Below are 23699 nucleotides of genomic sequence, written 5' to 3'. Positions count from 1 at the left end.
AATGATGTTGATGACAGTGATGTTGATTAGAGGAGTAGTTCTAAATGAATGAAACAGTATTAAACATCAGTGGGGCTGCTGGAAGGGAAATGGAATTTTCCTCTTGCTCCATCTGGCAGCATGAGACTTCTTGTACCTAAACCCTAGTAAGCAGGCAAAAATGATTAATTAAGAAATTTCTACTCCCTCTTTCTAAGTGGTGGCTGCCAGAATGGCAGAAATGAAATCTTCCTTGTTACTCATTTGCTATCATACTTCAAGGTAAATTACTCAGAGGTACCCCAGTGGCATGAAAAAAATTAATTTATCTTCAAAGCTTGTTTTCATCCTGGGAGTAGCTGAGTCATCCAGGGAAAATCTGAGTCAAATACCAGTGAATCAAGGAAATGGAAATGACATTTTAGACAGTTTGGTTGCAGCTGAATAAGGAGGACATGATTGGGCTGTTTGTAAAGTTTGCTTGGTGTACCTTATTATAATGTAATGGAAACCCATAAGGAATAGCTAATAAAATTGAGTATAAAGTATTATGCTTTCTCAAAGTGCTATAGAAAAGCCAAATTTTACTATTTATGCTCCTATGTAAACATCATTAAGACTAGGTTCTCTATTGCCCCCAAAGATATATTTTAGTATCTCCTGCAAAATTAGAGCTGAATTTTATGACTCTATTTTCATGGGCATATGCCCTGTCAGCAGATGTTAACTGAAGATGCATGAAGAGGAGGAAGTCAATTCAAGATTGGCATCTTTCTAATGCTTGCTGATGTATAAAACATCCCAGCCACCAGGGCCCGAAGGCTAGAAGTAAACTGCCTTGCCACAAAGGATAACGTAAGTCTCTGTGTTCTCCAAGCTTGAGGACTGTTTTTACAGAAACATCACACACCAAAGAGGATACTGTTTCACACTCTTTTCCCAACTCCATGGCATCTGGGAGTGGCCAAGTTTAACTAGCCACGAACTGGTGATAATGAATGGTGATGAGTCTTGATCGATATGTTTCCCAGATGTTCCCGGGCTTGATGCTATATCTTCATTTCATTGGCCACAATTACCCAGTTGTGGGTAATAATTCAGTAGTCATTCACAGCATTAGTCTGATACCAGGCCAGATAGACTCTTGGCATATTTGGCCTTTACAATAACCAATTACTTTCACTGAATTGTGTATGTGTGTGTGTGTGTGTGTGTGTGTATTTTATATTTAGTTCCTCTCCTGTCTCTTCCCTTGTCATGCTTCCTTGCCTTGGAATTAGCGATAACAAGAATGTTGAGAAACACTGGATAATGGGTCTAAAAGTCGTAGTTATAATCCTGGCTTTATAATCATCTATATATTTGAACTCAAACAAGTTATGTAAGTTCTCTGGGCCTGAGATTTCTCATCAGTACTATTAGGAGGTTGGATTTAACAGTCTCAAACTTTCCTTTTCTAAAATCTAGTGAGTCTGACCTACCTCATGCTCAGAGATGTCGGATATATGGGGACTTCTCTGGGGTGGAAGAGAAGCATGAGTCTATGCCCATAGGATAGGAGCTTATATTCTTATTGAGGGAATAAGGGAATAAATAACAAAATGAGCTGGTTTGTGATTAAAACAAGCTGACAGCTAATGAGTTAGCAGCAGTTACAACACTATGTGTTAGGTACTGAGTTAAGGGCTCTTAAGCAATGTTATTAATTTTTATTATTTAGGGATGGGATCTCACTGTGTTGCCCAGGCTGGTCTTGAACTCCTGAGCTCAGGCGATCCACCTGCCTTGGCCTCCCAAAGTGCTAAGATTACATGTGTGAGCCACTGCACTTGGCCTTTTTGTTATTAATGAATATTGAGTTGTCAGGGAAGGGCAGGTTATTGTGAACTGCACTGATGGGAGAAGTTTTACGCAGAAATTAGAACTTATGTAAGTAGAGATAATAGGTGTGGAAATGCAAAGTACAGCAACAAAGGGCATTCCTGGCAGGGGAATTCATGGGAGGAAAGGGGAGGACACAGGATGAACACTGTCGATTTGGCTTCTGTCTGCCCTTCTGTCCCCTGCATTTTTTCAACATGATTTTTTCTTATAAGAAATCTGCTTTTGTGGATCAAATATCAGTTTTCTTTCACTTGCTTCAGAGTTCTAAGAAAGGGTTCATAAGAGCCTGGAACAATAGACTTGAAATCTCTGGATGATCCAGCATTTCTCTAGGTTTCAAGAGCACAGATTTATGGCATGATCTACAGCAGTGATTCATGGACTCACAATCTTTCATCTGTGATGATACCAAAGAGGAGAGGTCCACACATGTGGTGTACTCTGTTCTATGGGTCTGCCAAGGCTTTTCAGTGTCTCTGGCCGCCAGGCTGACACCCCACCCCATTCTATCCCACTGAAGAAGGTATACTAGAATGCAAATAAGCAGGGGAGACATTGTTATAGTCATTACTTTTGCTCAATCCATTAAAAAAAAAGGTCCCTTTGCAGACTTGGTTAACCTAACTGTTTTTAGTTAATAGTAGACTTCATTTATTGAGTGTTTAGTGGGTGTTGGGCATTAGGCCAAGCACTTTAAGATGACTATCATTTAAATATCACAATAACCCTGTGAGGTGTGGACAATTATTATACTCAACTTTTCTAGGGGTCTGGCTCTGTATCAGGTTTTACAAGGATTACCTTACATAATTCTAACCATAGCACTATAAAATGTTAACTGTTGCTATGATTTTTTAAAATCTTCAGCTTTTAAATTTTAAGTTCAGGAGTACATGTGCAGGGGGTGCAGATTTGTTACGTAGGTAAACATGTGCCATGATGGTTTGCTGCACAGATCATCCCATCACCTAGGTATTAAGCCCAGCATCCATTAGCTATTCTTCCTGATGCTCTCCCTTCTTCACCACCCCACCACGACAGGCCCTAGTGTGTATCATTCCCCACCATGTGTCCATGTGTTCTCATTGTTCAACTCCCACTTGTAAGTGAGAACATGTGATGTTTGGTTTTCTGTTCCTGTGTTAGTTTGCTGAGGATAATGGCTTCCACCTCCATTCATGTCCCTGCAAAGGACTTGATTGTATTCCTTTTTATGGCTGCATAGTATCCCATTGTGTATATATACCACATTTTCTTTATCCAGTCTATCACTGATAGATATTTGGGTTCATTCCATGTCTTTTCTATTGTGAATAGTGCTGCAGTGAACATACACATGCATGTATCTTTATAATTAAATGATTTATATTACTTTGGGTATATATCCAGAAATGGGATTGCTTAGTCAAATGATACTTCTGTCTCCAGATCTTTGAAGAATTTCCACACTGTCTTCCACCATGGCTGAACTAATTCACACTTCCCCCAATAGTGAAAAAGTGTTCCTTTTTCTCTGCAAACTTGCTGGCATCTGCTGTTGATGATTACTTTTTAATAATCACCATTCTGACTGGTGGGAGATGGTATCTCATTGTAGTTTTGATTTGCATTTCTCTAATGATCAGTGATGTTGAGCTTTTTTCCATATGTTTGTTGAATGTATGAATGTCTTCTTTTGAGAAGCATCTGTTCATGTCCTTTGCCCACTTTTTAATGGGATTTTTTTTTTTGTAAATTTGTTTAAATTCCACGTAGACTCTGGATATTAGACATTTGTCAGATGGATGGATTGCAAAATTTTCTCCCATGCTGTAGGTTGTCTGTTCACTCTGATGCCAGTTTATTTTGCTTTGCAGAAGCTCTTTAGTTTAATTAGATCCCATTTGTCAAGTTTTGCTTTTGTTGCAATTTATTTTCATGTTTTTGTCATGAAATTTTTACCTGTGCCTAGGTCCTGAATGGTATTAGCTAGATTTTCTTCTAGGGGCTTTATAGTTTTGAGTTTAATATATAAGTCTTTAACCTGTCTTGAGTTAATTTTTGTATAACGTGTAAGAAAGGGGTCCAGCTTCAATTTTCTGCATATGGTTAGCCAGTTCTCCTAGCATCACTTATTAAATAGGGAATCCTTTCCCTATTGCTTGTTTTTGTCAGGTTTGTCAAAGATCAGATATTTGCAGGTGTGTGGTCTTATTTCTAAGTTCTCTATTCTGTTCCATTGGTCTATGTGTCTGTTTTTATACCAGCACTATACTGTTTTGGTTATTGTAGCCTTGTAGTATAGTTTGAAGTTGGGTAGCATGATGCCTCCAGCTTTGTTCTTTTTGCTTAGGATTTTCTTGGCTATTCAGGGTCATTTTGGTTCCATATGAATTTTAAAATAGAATTGTCTAATTCCATGATGACTACAATGGTAGTTTAATGGGGATAGCATTGAATCTATAAATTACTTTGGGCACTATGGCCATTTTCACAATGTTGATTCTTTTTGTCCATGAGCATGGAATGTTTTTCCATATGTTTGTGTCCTTTCTGATTTCTTGGAGCAGTGGTTTGTAGTTCTCCTTGAAGAGATCCTTCATTTCTCTTGTTAGCTGTATTCATAGGTATCTTACTCTTTTTATAACAATTGTGAATGGGAGTTAATTCATAATTTGACTCTCTGCTTGCCTGTTGCTAGTGTATAGGAATGCTAGCGATTTTGCACATTAATTTTGTATCCTGAGACTTCACCTAAGTCGCTTATCAGCTTAAGAAGCATTTGGGCTGAGACGATGGGGTTTTCTAGATATAGTATCATGTCATCTGCAAACAAAGATAATTTGATGTCCTCTCTTTCTATTTGAATACCCTTTATTTCTTTTTCTTACCTAATTGCCCTGGCCAGGACGTCCAACACTACGTTGAATAGGAGTGGTGAGAGAGGACATCCTTGTCTTCTGCTGGTTTTCAAGGGGAATGCTCCAAGCTTTTGCCCATTAAGTATGATATTGGCTGTGGGTTTGTTATATATGGCTCCCATTATTTTGAGGTATGTTCCTTTGATACCTAGTTTTAACATGAAGGATGTTAAATTTTATCAAAGGATTTTTCTGCATCTATTGAGATAATCATGTGGTTTTTGTCTTTAGTTCTGTTTTTGTGATGACTTACATTTATTGGTTTATATATGTTGAACCAACATTACATCCCAGGGATGAAGCCAACTTGATCATGGTGGATAAGCTTTTTGATGTGCTACTGGATTTGGTTTGCCAGTATTTTATTGAGAATTTTTGCATCAATATTCGTTAGGGATATTGGCGTGAAGTTTTATTTTTTTAATTGTATCTCTGCTTGCTCTTGGTATCAGGGTGATGCTGGCCTCATAAAATGAGTTAGGGAGGAGTTCCTCCTTTTCAACTTTTTGGTATAGTTTCAGTAGAAATGGTACCAGCTCTTCTTTGTATCTCTAGTAGGATTCAGCTATAAATCTGTCTGGTCCTGGGCTTTTTTTGGTTGGTAAGCTATTTATTACTGCTTCAGTTTCAGAATTTGTTATTGGTCTATTCAGGGATTCAATTTCTTCCTGGTTCAGTCTTGGGAGAGTGTATGTGTCTGGTAATTTATCCATTTCTTCTATATTTTCTAGTTTCTGCGTACAGAGGTGTTTATAGTATTCTCTGATGGTTGTTTGTATTTCTGTGGGATCAGTGGTGATATCCTCATTATTTCTGATTGTATCACCATTTTATAGGTGAGGAAACAGACTCTGAGACAGTGATGTGATTTGGCTCTGTGTCCCCACCCAAATCTCATCTTGAATTGTAATCTTCATGTGTTGGGGGAGGGGTCTGGTAGGAGGTGACTGAATCATGGGGGCCGACTTCCCCCTTGCTGTTCTTGTGATAGTGAGTAAATTCTCACAAGATCTGGTTGTTTGAAAGTGTGCAGAACTTCCCTGTTTGCTTTCTCTCTCTCCTGCTACTGTGTAAGATGTGCCTTGCTTCTCCTTTACCTTCTGCCATGATTGTAAATTTACTGAGGCTTTCCCTTAGCCCTGCAGAACTGTGAGTCAATTAAACCTCTTTTCTTTAAAAATTACCCAGTCTCAGCTAGTTCTTTAGAGCAATGTGAAAACAGACTAATACAGACAAGAAGAGACTCGTATAAGTCCTTGCTTGACAATAGGTGGTAGAGTGGGGATCTGAACCAAGATTTTGTTACCCTAGAGACTGGGTTCTTAACCACAATAATATGGATAGAAAGTTATCTATGTGTAGCACTCACAACTCATTATAACACAAAAGTAGGACTATCCCTGTGGTTGAACAGTACTCAGGTACAGGATTATTTTCTGTGATTTCTTTTAAGTTGCACTAAATATGGCTAATTTGAATCAGTTGATTTGGAGAGAAAAAGATAACTGATAACTCTAGGACACTCATGCCTTGCTGAGCAACAACATTTACTGTTTGAAAATGACTAGAATAACGATGTTTTCCCTCACTATGTGGTGCATGACTGGTCCTCAATTTATCATGTGTAGTACACAGGTGATGCACTCAGGTTTCCTGGAAGCTCTTAGGCTAATGTAAAATCACAAGAGGCTCATTCCCAAGTGACCCTCAGGCTTCAACATCTGGTTAGGTGCCATGTACCATGCAGGCCAAATAATTAATACACTTTTTGACTAAGCACTCTCATCCTAAATGTTCACATGGATGGAATTAAAGATTTTAATGCCTAACAATGCATGAACTCAGAGATAGGAAAGGATGTGACCTGGCAGGCACCACGTATCCAGTTGTGCAAAAAAGGAATCACAGAACGGATGTGGGGAGATTAAAAAACTGCAAGAGACTTGTCTTACTGCATTAATGCAAATCTCAACTGTCCCAAGAATGAAGATGCAAACCTCCCACATACATCCTTGCATGTCTGTACAATACCAGACATCGTACTAGACAGTAGGAAAGCAGAGGAGAAGACATAAAAACCACTTTAGGCTTATGGTGTGGCCTGAACCAATGTGTGATGATGTTGACAACACATGGCTTCTATGAAAGGAAGAGGACAGGCCATTATGACAGCACTTTGTGGGAAGTAGAAGACGGTTTGGGAAGGCCAGTCTCAGGAAGGGATATCTAAATACAGACTGAAACATGAATGGGAGTTGGCCAAGCAAGAGAGAGTCGGGGCTTCTACACTAGGAAGAGGCAAGAGGTATTTGAAGGCAAACAGAGACAAAAGTCTGTCGTTTTCCTCTTGTTGGAGGTAAATGGTAGGAAGAGGATAAAAGGAGAAAGGGAATGACAAGATATGAAGTAGGTAAGGTAGGTGGGATGGAGATTATAGAAGGCTTTTAAATTTGTACTCGGAATATTGAGATTTTATTCTAAGGTCAATGGAAACTCATTGAAAGGTTTCAAACAGGCATCTCGCTAAGCAAATTTCAACTGGTGGTAGGAGAAATATGGTAATGCTAATAGCTAGCCCCAGTAATTGAAGTTCAACATTATTTATCTTCGGGTCGATATCCTGGATTGTTTACCTGCATTACATTTCCTCTGCAATTGCAGAACACTCCATGTTTAGGATGACACCTGGGTCAGGATATTCCTGAACACAGGGGCGTGGCTAATTCAGAAGAGCAGGACAAAAATAAGATTGAGGGCTTGGTTCACATAAGGCTTGGCTGTTTTCAACTCTGCCCCTTGGTTACAGAATTAGCAGTCTTACAAACGCATTCTCTTGAGAAGAGATGGGAGTGTGGTATGGCTCTACTCAACTCAGCACTAGACAAAGGGTAGTCAGTGGACAGTGTTTGGCCTAAGAAATTTAGCTTAGGCCTCTGAGCCACGTGTTAGGGAGCTGGGTGTAGAAAAATCATGATCCAGAATTGGGGATATTAGTCAAGTCAGACTGACTGAATATCTCAGAATCTCAAATTGACACCCATGAACACTGAAGTGAGTTTCTCTCCTGCTGTTAAATAAACCGGTTGAATACTAACCTCAATATTAGGGGGTGGCTTCCATTTACCATATAACTCTTCTTCTGACAATATTTTATAACTTGGTATTCTTGTTCCCTGATTGCTTTTGGTTATCTATAGCCCATTGTGACATTATCCAAGAATGTATGGCCTTGCCGCCTATATTAGTTAAGGCAACACAAGCTATTGTAACAGATTCTTGGATTGCTACAGTCTTGGTCTGAAGTCTTGCCAAAATCATAAACTGACTCTCAGCCTACTGTAAACTATTTCTGGAATGGTCAATAGATTGAATTCCATGTAGGAATAGAATCTTATTTGGAAAGTTATTTGGTCTTATTTATAAAGTTATTAATTCAGCTTGGCTAAGTATTAATGATTTACCAAATACCCATTCTATACAGAGCTGTCTTCTAGGTGAAATGTAAGATTAAAGATGAACCTGGCAAGGTTGTGCCCTTAAACACTGGGGAAGCCAGCGGGAGATAGTATAAGAGAGAGGACATGCTACTAAAATGTGAATGTGTGTTCATTTCCTTTCTATCGGGTAAGACCCAATAACTTATAAGTGTCAGGTATCACAAAACTTGCCAACACCCCTCCTCAGACACAGGGGGACTCAGCCTTGATCCAAAATTCCTATGTATAAGAACTTTTAAAGTCTTTTTTATATTTATTTAGCATCAAAAAACGATATGCAGGTGACTCAGTGATTCATTCCAACCAGTGTCTACAGACAACTCTATTTGCTTTTTCTGACTTTTAATGGATGCAGGCCACATAGTTAAATTATATATTCAATAAACCTGAAACTTGACTCCTCTTGTCATGGCTTGACAGTATCCTTAAACTTCAATGGGCCAGAAAATACAATTACACAATTATTGCTCTGCCCAAGGGCAATAAAATTGATGGATGAAATGATAAAGATTAGCTAAGATGACATAACCAGAACCATATAGCATCTGTGAATACTAGCTCTTTCTTACTAAAATTTTAACAGCAAACTCTCCCCATCCAGACTAATAATTTACAAGAATTATATGTGTGGATATTGATGTTTTCCTCTGGGAAGTTTCTAAATTATCAATTAGTGAAGATTTTATGCATGATAATAATCATGTTATATACATTTCCTTGGGTTTCTCTAGTGTTTTCACACTCTTCATAGTGTTCCCAAGTATATTTTATGTCAGCCTGATCTTCAGACCCCTGTAAGACTAAAGAGGGTATTCAGGGCATTCCCCTATTTTACAAGTGAACAAGTAGAGGCACAGAGCTGTTAAATGCGTTACTCATGGCCCATACAACTGATGAGTATCAGGATAGAGCTAGAACCCAGTGATCTGACTGACATATTTTTAGCATGGTGACTAAGAACACAGATCTTATCAATGGATCAAGTCCCAGCTCTACCACTACCAACTACAAACTGTTCGGACTTCACAATGACCCTTCTAACTCTGTTTCCTCATTTATAAAAATTGGGTTAATTATAAAATCTACTTAATGGCACCATTATGAGGATCCAGCAAGTTGATGTGTATTCATTGCATAGTATTGGGCCCATCACATAGTAAGCACTCAAAAATAAATAGGTACCACTAAGATTAATTCCTAGTCTTCATCACACTGTGTTGTACTGTGATCTATAAGTATGAAGTGTTAGAACTTCAGCAATAAATAGTGAAAGATTACCATCATAAAACTGTATCTGTATTTAACAGCAGGACATTCTCGGTGACCCAGAATGCTTTCTCTAGCAGGGACTGCTCAGGACAGACTACTTCTTTTCTGCTGGCAATGGTTTTGCTCTTCACACATTTTTAGCACAACAGGCTAAAAATGGCCATATTTACCTTTGACCTAGGGGGAAAAAAAGGGAGCTAGACATATCTGAGCATGCCTGAAATGCTTGCAGCCTGGGATTCAAATCATACTTTCTTTGCACTCTCACCACTTGCAGCTCTACTAAGTTATTTTAAAAGCTTCACATATTTTCTAAGTGAAAGTTGGGATGTTGGGCAGCACGTGTTTTGTAGGAGGTAGAATGGATGGTTGCTTTTGCCTGTTTCCTCGCAGGTACTCATGGTCAATAAAGATGGGCTAGAAATGCTTGCTTTCAGCACGTGACAAGATGGGAGATATCTTCCTCAGGATTTTGTTCTCGTTGGATGAAGTTTCTAATGGTAGTAAGGTCAAATTTTCCAGATATCAGCTAAGCTGATGCAGCACTTGGCTTGTATTATGCCAAAAGATGAAACTGCAGAAGATTGGGGAAATTAGTGAGAACAATTTTCTGGATGGATTGAGAGGAGGATCCCTACATTGAGAAGAAATGTCATTCCTCGTTGATTACTTCCATTTTTTTCAATCTCCTATAGTTAACTTATTCATTTCTGTATTTGTTGATTTTTTATTCAGCTAACATTTGTTGATGATGGGGATATAATGATAAGCAAAAATCACATAGGATACTTGCCTTTAAGAGGCCTATTAGTGTGGGAGACACATGTTAAAGAAATAATCACATCACATATAGTTCCCAGCTGTTAAATTCAAAGGTCCATTAAAAAGAACCCAAATATTCATCAAATGATGATAATAAATCTTGGGGTAGTTTTATTTGGATAGAATCTGATTGGAGACCTTTTATTTTTCTCTTCTCCTTCTTGAACTTCTAAGTGTTGAAAATTGCCTTTTTGATGCTATCCTATAAATCCTGTAAGCTTTTTTCATTCCTTTTCATTCTGTTTTTCCCCTATGTATTTTCTTTTCTTTCTTTCTTTCTTTCTTTTTTTTTTTTTTTTTTTTTTTGAGACGGAGTCTCGCTCTGTCGCCCAGGCTGGAGTGCAGTGGCTTGATCTCAGCTCACTGCAAGCTCCGCCTCCCGGGTTTATGTCATTCTCCTGCCTCAGCCTCCCGAGTAGCTGGGACTACAGGCGCCCGCCACCTCACCCGGCTAGTTTTTGTTTTTGTATTTTTTAGTAGAGACGGGGTTTCACCGTGTTAGCCAGGATGGTCTCAATCTCCTGACCTCATGATCCGCCCGTCTGGGCCTCCCAAAGTGCTGGGATTACAGGCTTGAGCCACCGCGCCCGGCCTCTCCTATGTATTTTCAAGTAAACCATCTAAGTTCACAGCTTTTTTTCTTCTGCTAGACTTGTTTTACTATTGATTCTCTGTTTTGCATTTTTTATTTTCTTCATTGTATTTTTCAGCTCTGGAATTTCTGTTTGATTTTCTAAACTTTAATCTCTGTTAAGTTTCTTGTTCTGATCATGTACTGTTTTCTTCATTTCATTGAATTGTTTCTCTGTATTTTATTGCAGTTTGTTGAGCTTACTTAAAACAGTTGTTTTAAATTATTTGCCAGGTAGTTCATACATCATCTCCATTTCTTAAGGACTGATAACTGGTACTTTATTTTGTCTGTTTGATGCTGTCGTTTCTTTGATTTCTTTTGATATTCTGGTTATGCACTGATGTATGTGCACTTAAAGAAATAGGTATTTATTCCAGTCTTTGCAAACTAGTTTTGTCTGCGATGCTGTTTAACAGGAAACCTGTCTAGAGATTCTGTGAAGGCTGGCTGGCAGGGTCCCTAAGCCTGGAACTACTGTGGCTGTTGTGGTGCTGGGAATTACCTTAAATTCAGGACTGCTGCAACTAGCATAATGCTGGACAGGAATTTTATGATCTCTGAGACTGGCATAGATATAATTGTACACATTTTAGGGGTACATGTAATATTTTGATACCCTTTTACAATGCATAATGATCAAATCGGGATATCTATCAACTCAAACATTACTATTTTCTTTGTATTGAGAACATAACAATTCTTCTAGCTATTTTGAAATATATAATAAATTGTTGTTAACTAGAATTATCCTACTATACTATACTGTTAGAACTTATTCCTTCTATTTTTGTACAGTTTAACAAACTGCATCTTTTTTTGATTATTGTGCTATAACCATGTAGTGTGATCTCTCACCTTATTTTCTTAACTTCTGTGAAAGATTTTTTGCATGTAAATATTGTTCAAATTGATGTTTCTCTAGGGGACAATTCCTGGAGAGTTCTATTCTGCCATATTATTTTCCTTCTCATCCATCACGTAAGGAATGGATAAATAAAATGTGGTATGTCTGTACAATAACATATTATTCAGCTATAAAGAAGAACAAAGTACTGATACATGCTGCAACATGGATGAGCCTTGAAAACATGGTAAGCAAAAGAAGCCAGACACAAGAGACCACATGTTGTATGAGTCCATTAATATAAACTGCCCAGAATAGGCAAGCCCGTGGAGACAGAAGACAGATTAGTGGTTACCAGGGACTAGAGTGGTTGGTGGGAATGGGGAGTGACTGCTAATATGGGATTTCTTTTTGGGGTGATGAAACCGTTTTAAAGTTTAACATAGTGATGATTGCAAATTTCTGTGAATGTACCAAAAATCATTGACTTGCACACTTTAAATGGTTGAATTAGATAGCATATGAATTATATACTAATAAAGCTGTTATAGTTACAAAAAGGCCCATGAGAGCACATAAATAGGCAACCTGATCTACTCTTCAGAGCTAGAGAAGTAGGCTTCCCTGAAGAAGTGATGTTTAAATGGAGATCTTCAAGATGGGTAGGAATAATTTAGGTAAAGCATGGTTGGGAGGATGGAGAAGAGTGTTCCCAACATAAGAAGGTCTGTGGAGCATAGAAGGAGTATAGAGAATGCCAGGACAGCTGGAGCTTTGACAGCAAGAAAAGGAGTGATGCAAGGTGGGCTGGAGAGGTCAAAAGGGTGCCTACTTACTGCAGGCAGTCTCTGTTCCAGATGCAATATGTGCAAGGTCTAACGTAATCTTCCTCATGCTCCCTTGAGGTAGCAACAGTTATAGTCAGCGACCAAAAATGAAGGGCTACTTGTATAGATTATTTTCAATATATTTTTCTTGGTTGTAAGATTGGAGGGTAGTGAAGAGAACATGGGCAAGATGTGATTAGGTATGTATTTTTAAAATCCCTCTGGCTGTTGTGTAAAGCAATGCTAGGACTGAAGAGGTCATAAACTTTAAGTCTTGTAAGAGGAAACTATAGAAAGGTCCCTTTACATTCTAATTTCTGCTATCTACCTTGTGTTTATTTTTGAAGAATCAGTGGATGGACAGCATGGAGAAATAACACTATTCAGAAAGCTAGGCACAGTGTCCTGCACATAATCTAAGAGCTATTCCTCAAACGCATGAATCATAGTTCCGTTATTCAATCAATTTTAGATAAATTAGCTGTCTCCAGCAGGACAGAGCATTGAGTCCCTCAGGCATCTTCCTGTAGATGTCAGGTTGATGAGAAAAGATTTATATCGTTTGACTTTATTGACCTGAGTATCAGCAGGTAGTAAATAAAGTGTAGGGATTCAAGACATGGGGTTTTGAGTCAGACAAACCTGGATTCTGGAATTAGAGAAGAGGCATTTGCCCTGAGCCAGGCCTAATGAATCAGCAGCAGAAAAGAGCTCAAGGGATGATTCAGAGCATCACTACAACAGCATCCCATAACATTTCCTATCACTGAAAGGTCTCAGTCATTAAGCATGACATTATCATAATTCATTGCGAATATAGTCAATCCTTTGTGTCTATGGGTTCCACTTTCATGGATTCAACCAACTGTGGATTGAAAATATTTGAAAAAATATATGGTTACACCTATGCTGAACAAGTACACATCTTTTTCCTTGTCATTTTTCCTAAACAATACAGTATGACAGCTACTTACATAGCATTTATATTGTATTATGTATTATAAGTGATCTAGAGATGATTTATAGTATACAGGAGGATATACATAAGTTATATGTAAATGTGACAGCATTTTATATAAGGGACTTGAGCATCCACAGATTTTGACATCCTCAGGGGTCTTGGAACCTCTCCCCCACAAATACCAAGGGATGAAAGTATAGCAAGATGGCACTAGGTGAAGAGTGCTGTAATGGATGGCGAAGGCTCTCAGTTGAAATCAAAAGTCAGTAAAGACCCCAAAACATAAGTTTATAAAACTGCCTGTTGGTGAGGACAGCCACCTTTTCTTCATGCTGACAAGATGACTAATTTCACTAGCATCAGTGCCACCACCTCAGAGTGGGGCAGCAGGGTAGATAGAGGGTTACATTTGGAGGGTGTATTAGTTTTCTATTGCTGCTATACGAAATTATCACAAACTTTGTGGCGTATAACAACACAGACTTCATAAATATTACCTTATGATTATGGAGGTCAGAAGTCTGACATGGATCTCGCTGAACTAAAATTATGTATCAGCAGAGCTGCATTCATTTCTGGAGTCTCTAGGGAAGAGTCAATTTCCTTGCTTTTTCAGACTTCTAGAGACTGCACTGCCTGCATTTCTTGATTCATGGCTCTTTTCCTACATCTTTATAGCTAACGAAGTTGGGTTGAGTTCTTCCCAAGAGCTGTAACCTTTCTATTTCTCTCATTTCTGCCTCCCTGTTCCACTGTTAAGGATCCTGTGATTGCATTGGGTCTACTCAGATAATCCATGAGAATCTTCCTATTTTAAGGTCAGCCGATTAATAACAATTCCATCTGCAACCTTATTTCCCCCTTGCCATGTAACATAACATAGTTTCCAGGGATAAAAGACATCTCTGGTGGCCCCTTTTTCTGTCCACACAGAATGCAGAGTTTATGAAATGGTAATCATATCTACCCTCTCCTCTTTTCTTGGAGGTAAAAATTTGGCATGCGTTCCTCCACACCCCTTCTAAAAGATTGAAAATGCTACGTATGTTTATTGCAGCACTATTCATAATAGTAAAGTCTTGGAACCAACCCAAATGCCCATCAGTGATAGACTGGAAAAAGAAAATGTGGGCACATATATACCATGGAATACTATGCAGCCATAACCAAGAATGGGTTCATGTCCTTTGCAGGGATGTGGATGAAGCTGAAAATCATCATCCTCAGAAAGCTAACACAGGAACAGAAAACCAAACACTGCATGTCCTCACTCATAAGTGGGAGTTGAACAATGACAACACTTGGACACAAGGGTGGGGAACATCACACACCAGGGCCTGTTGCAGGGGCAGAGTAAAGGGGAGAGGGAGCATTAGGACAAATACCTAATGCATGTGGGGCTTAAAACGTAGATGATGGGTTAATAGGTGCAGCAAACCACCATGGCACATGTATACCTATGTAACAAACCATCACGTTCTGCACATGTATTCCAGAACTTAAAGTAAAAAAAAAAAAAAAAAGATTGAGGGTGCTGAAACATTCTCTTTCCCAATTATTTGGGGACTGGTTGTTATATTCTGTCGGAATGTTGCTAGAAGTCAAGACTAGTAGAGTACTGAGGTTGCTAGAATGTAGAAAGCGGTGGCGGAGAGATTGTATAGAGATACAAAAAGTTATGGGTATATGAGGGGGAAAAGGGTCAGGAGAAGTCAGCCCCTATTCTCATTATTTGGTGTGAAAGAATATATGAACTTTCCTTGGGTTGAGTAGAGACCTCAGAAGGTAGCCTGATACTCCCTCTATATCCTATTGCCTAAGGGAGGGTAGCTTATTGGGCTGTGTATACTTGAGCAATAAAAGGTTATGGGTTGGAGTATCCAGGAGAGGGCTGGTGGTGGGGTGAGAATTTGAGCTAGATGGGTCTATCATGCTAGAAGAGTAATCACAAAATATACCCCACAAGAGTTTGAAACCCTGCCAAGAGAGGAACTAACTTCCAGACAGCCTCAGTGAAGACCAAGAACCAGACCGAATGGGAATCCCTCAGTCAGAGCAATTACACTGGAGATAAGTTCTGCTTTCTGCCCAGCAATGATGTGCATACATCTTATAAAGGAGGCAGGTACAGGGATGGACTACATCCTTCCCTACATATGAAACTGGGAGAGACATAATTTATTTAGCTGTGGAAATGGTAATGAGGGTGCCAAAGGCTTTGATATAGTACAGTCAGTAGCAGTTATTGGGAAAAATAAAATTATTTGATGTTTGAATCAATTCAAAATGTAGACTTCTCGTAACTAAAATAATTATGATAATGATAGTTAACATTTATATAGCACACAGATGCTGTACATTAAGTGCTTTATATGTATTAATTTAGGTAATCCTTAAAAATCCTATGAGTTAGGATTATATGAGATATCAACAAAAAGAATAGAACTCTGTGAAATATTTTAAGAGATTTATTCTGAGCAAGTTATGAGTGAACAATTGCCAGTGACACAGAGATGCTGGGAACATACACCCAAGGTCGTCAGAGTACATGTTAGATTTATACACTTTAGGGAGACATAAGACATCAATCAAAATATGTATGATGTACATTGGTTCAGTCTGGAAAGGCAGGAGAACTGGTAGTGGGGATGTCCAGGTCATTGGGAAAGCCAAAAATTTTTTAATTGGCAATTGGTTTTTTCAACGAATTTATCTAAAGACCTGGAATCCATAGAAGAGAGTGTGTGGGTTAAGACAAGGCATTGTGGAGACCAAGGTTCTTATTATACAGATAAAGTCTCCAGGCAGCAGGCTTAAAAAAATAGATTGTAAATGTTTTCTTTTTCTTTTTTTTCTTTTTTCTTTTTTTTTTGAGATGGAGTCTCACTCTGTTGCCCAGGCTGGAGTGCAATGGTGCCATCTCGGCTCACAGCAAGCTCTGCCTCCCAGGTTCATGCTGTTTTCCTGTCTCAGCCTCCCAGAGTGGCTGGGACTACTGATGCCTGCCACCACGCCTGGTTAATTTGTTGTATTTTTAGTAGAGATGGGGTTTCACCATATTAGCCAGGATGGTCTTGATCTCCTGACCTTGTGATCCACCCACCTCGGCCTCCCAAAGTGCTGGGATTACAGGTGTGAGCCACCGTACCCGGCCAAAAAAATAGATTGTAAATGTTTCGTATCAGACTTAAAAAGGTGCCAGCCCCTTAGTTAATTCTCTCCTGGATCAAAGAAAAGACTGGAAAGAGGGAGGGGGATTCTCTACAGAAAGCAGATTTTCCCACAAAGAGATAGCTTTTCAGGACCATTTGAAAATACGTCAAAGAAATATATATTAAGGTAAAATACTTTAATTTCTTTCATTGCCTGCTATCTGTTGTGTGATGCTAGACAAGAATCAGTCTGGAATGTGGTGTCTTAGTGCTACAAAAAGTCTTAAGGTCTCGTTTTAATGTTAATGCTGGTCAGTTGTGCCTGAATTCCAAAGGGAGGGAGATATAATGAGGCATGTCTGACCCCCACTTCCTGTCATAGCCTGAACTCATTTTTCAGGTTAACTTTGGAATGCCCTTGGCCAAGAGGAAGGGCCCATTCTGACAGTAGCGGGGCTTAGAATTTTACTTATTGTTTACTTGAGGCATGAAGAGAGTAAATAATATGTCCAGCACCATACAGATATAGTTGGTAGAACTGAAATTTGAAGCTAGGAAATTAAGCTGAAATATTAATGTTTTCAAAGAATTAACTGTTTAAAAAACATCAGAGCACATTTATGTGTAATTAGTATAAAAATGCTTTTTCAAGTCACTAGAATTATGTTCTGCCATTTGGATTCATTCATTCAGCAGACTCATGGGCTCATTTATTAAGAGCCCGGCATGTTTAAAGAATGACTGGATTACAGTTAGCAAGAGAGAGAATTGTAGAAGCTAAAGGAAGAGAGGTAATGGACCAGCTTATGTAATGTCTTGGTTTCTGTATGGACTTTAGTTTCATTCTCAGTAAGATGGGGAGCCTTGAGAAGGTATTTAGTAGAGGAGTGTTATGACTTGACTTATGTTGTAAAAGAATTGTGTGTTACATTTAAAATAAGTTAGGGGACAATGGGAGGACAATGACAAAAGCATGGCCAGTTAGGAAGCTGTCGTAAGAGTGCGTGAAAGAGATAGTGATAGTTGGACATGTGGGTAGCAGAGGAGGGGATAAGACATGGATAGATTCTGGATATATTTTGAAGGTGGAGCTAATATGATTAATGCATGGATTGGTTCTGAGATCTGATACAGAGGAAATAAGTTACTGCTAATTCTAAGAGTTACTTATAAACTGAAGCTCATAGCATCAGCACCACAAGCCTTTACTGGTTGAGGCTGTCCTCATCATTATAACGCTTGTAAGATGTAGTTTTATTGTGCTTAAAAAACTACTCATGCAAATTTTTTTTTTTCATAAATGAGAGGACAAAGATAGAGTTCAAGTGAGTGGAAATGAGCTTTGTGAAAATGTCCCACAGGAGTATGCTCTTCGTGTGAATGTTGTATTCATGTCATAGTGGAAAACCTCTGACGTAAGTGCTTCTGTTCTGGAGGCTTGTTATGGGTTGAACTGTGTCCCCTAATAAAAGATATATTGGTGTCCTAACCCCCAGTGCTGTAGACTGTCAAAGAGGTAATCTAGTTAAGATGAGGTCATTGGGGGATCCTAATCAATATGACTAGTATACTTATAAAAAGAGAAAATTTAGACACAGACATGCACACAGGGAGAACACCATATGAACATGAAGGTAGAAATCTGGGTGATAATGCCAATGCAAACCACCAGAAGCTGGGAGAGAGGCATGGGGTAGCTCTCACAGCCCTCCTGGCCAACACCTTGATCTTGGATTCCTCACCTTCAGAATTGTGAGGCAATACATTTCTTTAGTTTAAGCTGCTGAGTTTGCTGTACTCTGTTATGGCAGCCCTAGCAAACTAACACAAGCTTTCTGAGCAAAGACTTTCAAAAGTCACAATTGACTGTGATGGACAACTGGCAAAAACATTGGGAGGTATCATCACTACATCACCTAGTACAGTGTCGGGCACACAGTAAACCCTCAATGAACATTTGTTGCCTGACAGAATGTCTAATGTATGTAAATACATAATACATAGTAAATATTCAACAACTACTTTCTTTCTCCCTTAGCTTGAGCAATGAAAACAATTGCAAACTGTCATAGGTTTTTTTGAGATCTTCCCTAGGAAATCAAATATTCCAATGTCAGCACAGTCAGATCTTGCTGCCCAGAAGGATTCTGGTTTTCTCTGAAACCATATCACTGCAACAAGTTTCTATAATACAGGATAATATTGGTAACTTTTAGGAAGCCAAAAGTCAAGCCTCTATCTTCATGGACCATGATAATGAGAATAAAAGAGAATGCAGAAATGAAAAATAAAAATCCTAACAACATAATTATGTTATATTCCTTTAAAAGTTACAATTAAGGGCTGGATCTACCCAGACATGTTACATTAAAAATAGTTTAAGTTTAGAACATATTCTGTAGAAAAACCAGGTTTTCTTATGACTTTCAATCAATTAGTATGTTCCTTCTTTATTAATTCATCTGTAAGAATGAGATGAACATTTGAGACACTTTCATTGGTTTACCCTCTCTCTTATTTTGAATTTTATTTAACAAGACTTCATTGCTTAGACAGAAACTATTCCTGACAGTTTTTCAGTCTGTGCTTTTCATCACTCAGTGGTTCTTAACTGGTGAGGATGCTATCTGATGTTCTAGGTGATGATGTAATTGATAGCCTTTGTAAAATCTTTACAGTGTTTCTTTGAAACAGCATGAAGGAAGCATGCAAATAGGAAAGTTTCAAACAGCAATAGACCAGAAGGATCAGACTGCCATGTTTCTTTATGATGGCAGCAATAAAATATATGCCAATTCCAGTGGGCTGAATAAATCTTTGCTCTGAGATGGTGGTGGGGTGGCAGGCACAGTGTGTAACATCCTGTCCCAGGTTTTCCCAGTAACCTGATGCCTTCTCTTTGAGAGTAGTATTGTGCTAGCATTCAGAAAATGATTGGCTGCCCAAGTTATTCATAAATAAAAGCAGCTGGCTGCAACAGAAATCTAAGTAGCTAAGATTTCATCATTATTTATGAGGCAGGCCAGGGAGAAGAAGACGACCTAAAAGTGCAATAGCAAGCACCATCTTTCTCCTGAGAAAACGGCTGACTGGGAGAGAAATTCTAAAAGAGGAAGAAGCCAGTGTCACATTTATTTTCATGTCATCATCTTCTTAATCTTATAGGTAGTAAATAATAGAAAAACATTATCATAATACAGTCCTTGCAAGTTCCTCCTGAACCAAGGTTATCCATTATAATAGCTGGTCTAATTAGTTGGTTGATTTAGAAAAAAAGGATTCTTATTGACTTCCAGTAATTGAGAATAGTCGTGGATAACCAAATACTGAATAACATTTTTTGTTTATGTTAATTCCACTGATAGGGATAAGAGTTAATATATTATGGCTGGCTTACAATAGACCCTAAAATCTGCCAGGGGTTGGGGGAGAATTCTGTCCCCTGGCAGTGGATTCCATGTGGAGGGATCTCTATTAGGGTGCACTTGGCCTCTTCCTCACTCCCTCTTTCATACTTTCCCAGGAAATTGAGTAGTTTGATTGGTGAGTTTAGGAGAAGTATCTAAGCATGCATGGCTAAACGTTTGTCTTTCTTTTTGGTCTTTGGGAGGAACCCTGCCAGCAGGAGCATTCCTTCTGTGCTTCTCCTTTCTGCCATATAATAGGAGCAGGCCTCCAAGGGAGAAGGCCCAGTATTGTCCAGAATTACAAGTAGCTATGATTGGGCAAGTCTGTCTAAATGAGATGCTGAAGTATCAGTGAGCCTAATTGTCTTGAAAACAGCATTTTATTTATCCAACATCAGGTTTATTGGTGTATTAGTCTGTTTTCACACTGCTGTGAAGAAATACCTGAGATTATACAATTTAGAAAGGAAATAAGTTTAATCAACTCACAGTTCCACATGGCTGGGGAGGCCTCAGGAAACTTACAATCATGGTGGAAGGCAAAGGGGTAGCAAGAACCTTCTTCACATGGTGGCAGGAGAGAGAAGTGCCAGCAGGATAAATGCCAGACACATAAAACCATCAGATCAGCTGGGTGTGGTGGCTCACACCTGTAATCCCAGCACTTTGGGAGGCTGAGGTGGGTAGATCACTTGAGGTCAGGAGTCTGAGACTAGCCTGGCTAACATGGTGAAACCACGTCTCTCCTAAAAGTACAAAAATTAGCCCGATGTGGTAGTATGTGCCTGTAATTTCAGCTACTTGGGAGGCTGAGGCCGGAGAATCACTTGAACCTAGAAGGCAGAGGTTGCAGTGAGCTGAGACTGCGCCACTGCACCCCAGCCTGGGCGACAGAGTGAGACCTTGTTTCAAAACCAAACCAAAACAAAACAAACCATCAGGTCTCATAATAACTCACTGTCAGGGGAACAGCAAAAGGGAAACCACCCTCATGATTCAATCACTTTCTTTCTCGACACATGGGGATTACAATTTGAGATTTGGTTGGGAACACAAAGCCTAACCATATCAATGGGGAATAAAGCTGGTATTTTCATCTTTCTTGGCTTCACTCCTGTGTTTATCTCTGAAATGGATGTGAATTTTGGTGGGGAAAATAAAGAGATATTATTTATTGTTATTTATTATCATCCTTATTAAAATTCCAACACCATATACGAAAATGATATTTATACTCTGGCAATAGAAGGACATAGTTGGAAGACATTCTTTTATTTATTACAAACACATTTAGTGTAAATAATACATGTTTATTATAGAAAAATTAGATAGGCAAAATAAATAGAGAAAGAAAACTGTTCATACTTTCACCCCTCAGAGATATTTTTCACCTTTTCTTTCACTTTTTTTTTTTTTTTTTTTGAGATGGAGTCTCACTCTGTCACTCAGGCTGGAGTGCAGTGGTGTGATCTCGGCTCACTGCAACCTCTGCCTTCCAGGTTCAGGCGATCCTCCTGCATCAGTCTCCTGAGCAGCTGGGATTACAGGCGCACACCACCACACCTGGTTAAGTTTTGTATTTTTAGTAAGGACAGATTTCATCATGTTGACTAGGCTAGTCTTGACCTCCTGACCTCAAGCGATCTGCCTGCTTTGGCCTCCCAAAGTGCTGGGATTACAGGTGTGGGGCCTTTTTCACTTTTTCTTTATCTTTATAAATTATTCTCCTTCTTGTATCTTTTCTTCCTCCCTCCTTTTTGATACTGCCCCCTTTCTTTTCCTCTTCTCTTTTCATTTTTGTGTCTCTTTATTGCTTCTCAGAGGTGTATATGAATGGAATGGCAAAATGCTGGAGTTGGAGACATTCCCTTTGTGTTTCAGTCCAAACCCAGATTGGTTATTACTCTTGATGGCACTGAAAGAGTGGATATGTGGTGTACCTGGCAAAAAATAAGAGAAGTAGGTAGATGGGTTTTGATTTGTAAATAATTTAGAATATGTCAGTTATACAGTCCTCTGTATCCCATTGTCTCTTGCCCCTATTTCTCTTTGGTTGACCCAGCTGTCATAGGGATAGAGGGGCTATTTGGCAGTTGTCACCATCATAAGAACACTTCTGAGGCTTAGTAACCTGTGTGGTATAGCAGAAAGTCCATTATTATTATTGCCACGCTTTCATTCACTTTTCTTCTTGTAACAGCACTCTGATCTACCCCAGAGGAATAATCCACTTCTTAGTCCTTAACCATGAGCGTCAAGTAGAGTTGACTCCACTCCAAAGCTCTAGATGTGTCCATGTGATCATTCTATCTACATTAAGAGAATTATATTGCCTTAGACATTTTTCAGAATAATCTGATTATTTTAGGAATGAACATATGGTCTCATAGGAGCCAATGAAACTTACAGAAATGTTTGCTTAGACTTACACCTACTGGCATGGAGGCCTGGAGAATGGCTGTCCATCTTGCCACCATGAGGAGCCTGCAAAGGAAGTGTGTGAATGAGCAGAGTTGAGAATGACATGATTTGAAATCCTGAATCCAGGCACAGATTTACTACTGGAGTTTTCAGTTAAGTGACCCAGTACATTTCTATTTTTGCTGAAAACGTTTGTTTTTGTGTCTTTAAACCAAAAGGATTATAACGAGGTGAGCATGAGCTGTAGAGTTGACGTATCTGCCAGCTGACTATAAGTGACCAAGCTTCTTGGCTTACAGTGGCCTGCATTACTGATTTAGCAATTGTCTGCAATCCATGTGAGGTTAAATACACCTTTTCTCAAGGCTTAGTTTATGAGATTTATAATTGAATTGGATGAAAATACAATATTTAGCTATTCAGGCTGGCAGCAAAGACACTTGGTTTGATGCAGCAAGCGGTGCCAATGTCAGAATTAATATAATGGTTCCATGTCAAAACAATAACGGGGCAAATCACCTGGAAGGGCAATTCAATCACTTAGGCCTGATCGCCACTGGCAAATGAGGCAGTAAGCCACCTGCCTTCCTTTGCTAGACACAGGCTTGGATGAAGCTAAGCTGGCCAGCAATTTAGGTTTAGAAAATGGCTTTGGGAAATCACTGCTGTTTAAATGGCAAAAATGCTCTTATAAGGGTTTCCTAAGAAGAATACTTCTGGGTGGCTGTCAAGATGGCCGAATAGGCAGAGCTCTGGTCTGCAGCTCCCAGCAAGACCAACACAGAAGGCGGGTGATTTCTGCATTTCCAACTGAGGTACCCAGCTCATCTCATTAGGACTGGTTAGACAGTAGGTGCAGCCCACGGAGGGTGAGCCGGAGCAGGGTGTGGTGTCGCCTCATCCGGGAAGCACAGGAAGCACAAAGGGTTAGGGAACTACCTCCCTAGCCAAAGGAAGCTGTAGTGGAAGTCTCCTGAAGCTTTCTCATGTTGGGAATAAAGGAGATGAAGCCTTGATTGGAAAAAGTTGGAAAGGTTGTGAGCTCAAGTTAGGAAAGGGGGAGTTATCTTTTATTTATTTCTTCCATCAATTTGAATATTTA

General features: G+C 39.1%; 1 long non-coding RNA gene across 1 annotated transcript in view; it reads left to right on the top strand.

Moving 5' to 3' along the window:
* The first annotated feature begins 711 nt into the window (after positions 1 to 711).
* The window catches only part of LOC135971153 (uncharacterized), a 35748-nt gene continuing 12760 nt past the window's right edge, over positions 712 to 23699 (top strand). The window contains exon 1 of the long non-coding RNA XR_010587230.1: positions 712 to 834. This is a non-coding gene — a long non-coding RNA (uncharacterized lncRNA). The remainder of the gene's footprint in view (positions 835 to 23699) is intronic.

This window comes from Macaca fascicularis, chromosome 6 (genome assembly GCF_037993035.2).
Source record: "Macaca fascicularis isolate 582-1 chromosome 6, T2T-MFA8v1.1".
Taxonomy (NCBI): domain Eukaryota; kingdom Metazoa; phylum Chordata; class Mammalia; order Primates; family Cercopithecidae; genus Macaca; species Macaca fascicularis.
The sequence above is the reverse complement of the archived record's forward strand: the minus strand, read 5'-3'. Positions and strand labels throughout refer to the sequence as shown.